The sequence below is a fragment of the Impatiens glandulifera genome, chromosome 1 (genome assembly GCF_907164915.1).
Source record: "Impatiens glandulifera chromosome 1, dImpGla2.1, whole genome shotgun sequence".
NCBI lineage: Eukaryota > Viridiplantae > Streptophyta > Magnoliopsida > Ericales > Balsaminaceae > Impatiens > Impatiens glandulifera.
This window is the reverse complement of record NC_061862.1, coordinates 63530326-63536930: the sequence shown is the minus strand read 5'-3', so window position 1 is coordinate 63536930 and position 6605 is coordinate 63530326.

Here is a 6605-nt window from a genome sequence, read left to right as displayed (position 1 = left end):
GGTAATCTCTACTTCTTGGATTTTAGCTTTAATCATTACAATTTTAAAAATCATTTCATTATTCTTCCATCACAATTTATTTTATTTTCATTATCATTTGTCAACTATGTTTATTAATGTGATGAAATTTGAAATGTTAGAATGGCTCCTATAATTATAAGAAAGCATGAATCAGGTAGTTTGTAAACGCAAAAGAATAAAGGAACGAGACAAATTTATTCAAAGTCAATTAGGGGCTATGGATAAAAGTGAAGTCAAGTGTCTAGCAGATTATGAACTTGGAAAATTTGAGTTTATTGTAGGGATGATTATCTGGTATAATATCTTGACTAAAGTGAATATTGTCAATAAACAATTACAGTCTGAAAATATGCGGATTGATGTAGCAATGGGTAGTGTGAAGACACTTATTGCATTCTTTAGAGAGTACAGAGAAATAGAATTTGAGAATACGTTGAATTGTGCCAAAGAAATTGCTGTTGAATTGTATATTGATCCAGTTTTTCCAGAGATGAAAAAGAAAATAAAAGTTCTTAAGAAAAAACATTTTGATGAGATTAACTCTGAAAATCAGTCATCTGATCCACCTATCGAAGAATCAAGTCAAGAATCCTTCAGAATTTATTAGTTTTTAAACATAATTGATGAAGTAATCGGTTCATTGGAGAAAAAGTTTGAGCAATATGAGGAGACATTTGGGTTCTTATTTACGATAGAGAAGCTAAAGTCCTTGGATTCTGTTAACATAAAAAGAAGTTGCAACAACCTTGAAAAGAAACTAGAGAATGGCCACACTTCTGACATTAACGGTGATGATTTATTAAATGAATTGGGACCATTACAAAAACATTTATCAAATGAGCTTGATTCAACTAATGCAATAGTACATTTCTTGAAAAGAGCTAATTGTTATCCTACTATTTGTCTTGTATAAAGAATTATGTTAACAATTTCAGTGACGGTAGCATCAGCTGAAAGAAGCTTTTCAAAGCTAAAAATATTGAAATCTTACTTGTGTTCGACCATGTCACAAGAAAGACTAAATGTTTTGGCTTTGATTTCTATTGAACATGAGTTTTTGGAAAAGCTTGACTATAATAGGTTAATTGATGATTTCGCATCTAAGAGTGCAAGAAGATCAATTTTCAGAAAATAGTATTGCATGGACTGATTCAAATCGGTAAAATTCTAGTAGAATTGTATTGCATGTCGTGTCTTTGTAATAGATTTCAGACTTTTGATCATTCATTTTGAAGACAATTTAACAAGAGCATTTGTTATTGAAGTAAATTCAATAAGCTTTACCATAAAATTTGCTTTAATTTTTTTTTATCTTTTTGTTGTTGTGATCTTAATTGTTGGTATGCGTAATATTTATTTATGATATTATGTTTGTAGTTTTAGTGTTTTTCTTTTTTTGGAGTATTTAGGACCGCATTTGATATCTCGCATAAGGCCTTCAATCATATTGGGCCGGCACTGACTACATGGATAATATAAAGTTAATGATTGCAATCAAACTCTCACTATAAATTTTCTTAAATGTCTTAATTATTATTACATAATGAAAATTTATTTTGTCTCTAAAAAAATTAATAATACATACAATGTAGATTAATAATTAATTGTTAGCGAAATTCTAAGATGACTTAGAAGTTAACATTTAATAATGTTTAAAATGGCGTCTTACTGTCATATTTTAGTTATTAATTTTTTTATCCTTATGTTCAATTATCTTTTTATGCATGGCTAGCTAGTTTAGAAAGTATAATTTTCTATTTCCTTATAATGTTTAAAATGATATTTTACCATCATATGTTAGGTATATGGCATGATGTTATTAATTTTTTTCTCCTCAGGTTCAATTTTCTTTCTATGCATGATGAGTGTATAAAGTATAATTGTACTTTTTTTTTTCTTGATACAAAATAAACTCCTCATTTGGTTATCGTGATTTTTTTTGAAAAAGGTTTGGATTCATATTTTTATTTTTTTATTTGTTTTATAATTAATTATTAGGTCATTAATTAGATTTAAGAATTAAAATTTTACTATGAAAAGTTCTTTTTTTTTTTCAAACACATATAAAAATGATAAAATCTATTAATAAAAATATTAATAGTTAATACAATTCTAATTAGTACAACATTTCTTTATTTTAATTTATAAATACATGATATCATATAGTAATTAACATTTAAAATTTTATTTATCTATTTATCAATACAACGGAAGAGCATCTTATTATCTTTTACAAGAATGTTACATGTTCAATTTCATCTGTAAACGCTTTAAGTTTAAGCGGAGAGCATAGATATCGGTATCATGTTAGTTCTCTTTTAATTCAAAATAATAAAAAATTAAAGATAAAAGATGAAAAAGTAAAGAAAGAGAAATATATTTTTTTTTTTATTTGAAAAAAAATGGTATGAAATTATGGGTGAAAGTAAAATATGGGTAGTAGAGTGGTGTGGATATGAGAAATATATATATATATATATATATATATATATATACTAAGTACCAACCGAGTTTTAATTAATTTTATTTTCTTTCTCTATTTTCACTATATTTTATTTTTAATTTTTGCTTTGATTAATTTGTTTTAATTTTATTATTTTAATATTTGTATGGATATTTTAAACATTTTTAATGAATAAAATTATTATTTTATATTTTTTATACTTAATAAATGGTTCTTATATAAATTCTGTAGAAACATGAATTCTATCATGTAATCCATGCATTTTAGGTATATTTATAGAAATTTAATTGAATAAATTTATTATTTTGATAGTTATTTATCCTTAAATCTTGTTTTTATAATAATTTTATTTTTCGGTTATATTGTTTGTCCTAAAATATTTTAAATAAGAATTGAAGACATTTGATATTTTAAAAGCCCAATTTTGTGAATTGATTTATTTAATTTTAGGTTAGCTTAGCTTAGGGGAAATTTGATGAAATGGCCTTTATAAGTGGCTTAATTCCAAAAAAGGCCCCCGTCTGCTAATGTTTGCAAAATGGGCCTTTTTGCCCTGCGAAATGTCCATTTTACTCCTGTAATTGCACTTACTCGAATTACACTTACGCGTAATACACTTACGCGAATTACACTTACGCATATTACATTTACGCGAATTACACTTACGCGAATTACACTTACGCGTAATATGTAATATGCGTACATTGAAAGACCATATTACATATACGCGCATTATGTAATATGCGTCTTTCATACTATATAAAGCGCCTAATTTTGACCCTCATTTTATATCTCCAATTTTTAGGGTTCCGACTCTCTCTCAAACCCTATCCCCTTCGATCTCGCTGCTCCGCTAAGGTAAGACATTCTCGTCTCAATGCCTTCTTATGTATTCTAGGATTTTGAATATTATCCAAGTGCTATTATGTTGGATGAGGATTTAGGGTTTTAAGTAAATCTTACAAGTTTATCTATATAAATGACAATCAACAACAACACATGGGTTTGTACTTCATTGATCTATGGAAGTAGAAGTTAAACATTTCGACGGATATGGAAATTGAAGAGGAGAATCCGACGGAGCTTAACACACTCAACATCGGTAGAGGATTCGCTAGCGTAGGCAGATTGATGGATGGAGTAGGCAGAAAGTCAGATTGGACGATGAACCATGAATTCAATGCTCATTTATATTAAAAACATGCTCTTTCATTTTGTCTTCCATCTTCCATTGATGATGAACTTATTCCTATTTTGATCTTCTAGAAGGTGCATCCATATATTTTCTGCCAAATTTTCCTTTTGCTGCAATTAAGTAAATAACTTAACATATGGATTAATTACTATGGTACACATTTTCCATTTCCTGGTTTTTTGAAATAAATATAATTTTTAGTTTGTTTGAACATTATTTTCCATTATTGCAGGAGATTTTTTATGGAATTGAGTTTGCTAGGGGTGACTCCAAATCAACCTGGGGTTCTATGCGTGCAGTAATGGGGCACCCATAACCTTTTGACTTAAAATATGTTGTTATTCGAATCATTTACTTGAGATATCATGTTGGCTGCTCGTAGATCTGAAACATTATTTTCTGAATATGGTCAAAACATGCCCTTCTGTAGAATTTCAACTTTTGATTTCGTTTGTATATTAAGGTTCGAGGTTTTGATTTGCTGACATGGATATATCTTTCATCTTCTTCTGGTAGGTCGGGAAGATGTCATTGATGAATCAATAAGAATCATGTGGTACCCTACATTCTGATAATGATTTCTTTTGTTGAAGTTCTTTGATGTATTTCTTTGTCTAGTGTTTTATTTATTGCTTCGACTCTGTAAGTATGTGAATCGTAAGTTTAGCAATCAGTATAAGGCTACCATTGGAGCTGATTTCCTTAGTAAGAAGTTCAGCAATTTAAAGTTTGAAGACAGAGCCTTCATTTTGCAGGTCAGCTTTCTTCACTATTAGATTTTGATTGGATTATTTAATTGGTATGTAATGTCAGCACTAGATTCTTTTTTTTCAAGATCCTTAAACACATTAAAAAAAATGTATTTGGTGGTCACAAAAGGATAATGAGGTTAAATTTTGTGCCATTTTCTTTAGGGTTTAACAATGGGATTCAAACACCTAATGATTTGCAATGAACAAAATGTTTATGTTGAATATGCCAATATGATCCTATATACTTGATATAATGGCTAGATGATAATTTATATTCATTTTTCATTCTTTAATAAGTTGAACATGGAAATGTCAGTTTGGTGATGGACTAAATGTCTCACTTCTACTTCCAATTTTCATTACACAAGTTGTTATATATTTAATTTCTCTATATTCTTAGTATAGTAATCAATCCCTACAGATATGGAACACAGCAGGACAAGAAAGGTTCCAAAGCTTTGGCGTGGCTTTTTATCGAGGGGCTGATTGCTGAGAACGTCTATGATGTTAATGTGATGAAGTCGTTTTTGCTTCAGGTACTAACTATTTTGGTTAAAAAATTCATAAATTTACTGAACTAACTATTTTGTTAGTTTTTTGGGTTTTTTAGGCTAGCCCACATGACCCTAAGAACTTTCCATTTGTGGTCCTATGACAACATAACTAAACTAAACCAATTATTTGATGGGGAATTCTCATTTTTCAGTGCAAATCCAAGGATTGGTTTGGTTGACTATATTTTCTTTTGAACCTAGTTGCTTCATTCACTCCCAAAGAAATTCAGAAGAATAAATGGGCATATAACTTGGACAAGCTAAAAAATTGTATTTTTATTTAAGAAAAAAGGAATTTGTTCGAAACCTTAACCCTTATAGATGGAAAGCTGCATAATAACAGAAGTCTACGAAAAACTAATAGATAGTTGCTTAATATTATTGTCAGGCTGAGGAGAGGCACTATGAGATTCTTGGCCGACTAATGTGCACTGCCAAAATTGTTGCCAAGTAGGAAGGCCTTGAAGATGGCTTTAGAGTTGTGATTAATGATGGACTAGCAGAATGTAAATCAACACCTTCATGTCCATCTCCTTGGGGGACGTCAAATGAACTGGCCACCAGGCTAAGACTTTATGAAGTTACTTATTAGCTGTGTGAACTCATAAGACACCGACCGACCAAGTAATTTCTGTCATATGATATTTGTAATAATAATATTGTTAAAAATGTTACATTAGACAATCATAATGTGAGATAATGGTCATCTGGTTTGTGATCTTTTGTTAAAAATGTTACTATGACAGTGATATCTTTTCTTTAAGCTTGTGGCTTAATTCTATTTTCTTGTTTGCCTTTATATTTTCTAGAATGACTGGTTTGAGATCATTTCTACATATTTTTTGCTTTTTAAGTGGAAGTACTAAAAGAAACCACATTAATTTTGACCATTAAATTAGTATGAGATATTTTTCTCAAATTCAAACATAAACAACAGTTATAGAATAAAATAAACATGCATCTGTGCAGTGCAGTCCAAGAGGCACAATCAATAATAAAGAAGTCAAACATATATATAATTAATTAACTACTTTGTAGTGATCATAGTTATACATCCCCGTAATTTTATTACTGTATTTCGAATAAGATAGATTGAGTCTTTCTCATGTTGAAAGCATTAACTGCAGTGGCGTTGTCTGATATTGTATGCAGATGGTTAAACTGATCAATTGTCAAGTCTAAACATGTAAACGAATGCGGGGAGATCGTTACATCTATTTTTGTGTCTATGTTATCAAACACACTCTGGATTGGAGTCAACTGCACATTGCAACGAACTTATATATGGGTGAAATCCTCCTTAAATTTGCTGTTCCAGATTATGTGTTCCATTATGTACCACCTTCACAAAATATGTTGACTCTTCATTGGGATCATATAAAAAAATAGAGTATCACTTTGATATAAACGCCATCATTAGTGTAATAGTATTATAGTAGACAAGAGTCAAATAAAACATATGCACCTTTTATCATTGGAGATAACAAACAGAGGTGCATAACAGACCATTGACACAACATCATTGCATTCAAGTATCAAAGGCGAGCAAAGAAAGGTTAAAAATCCGAAAAAGCAAAGAAGATATATAATTGCCTCCTTGTTCATTTTTTGCATATTAG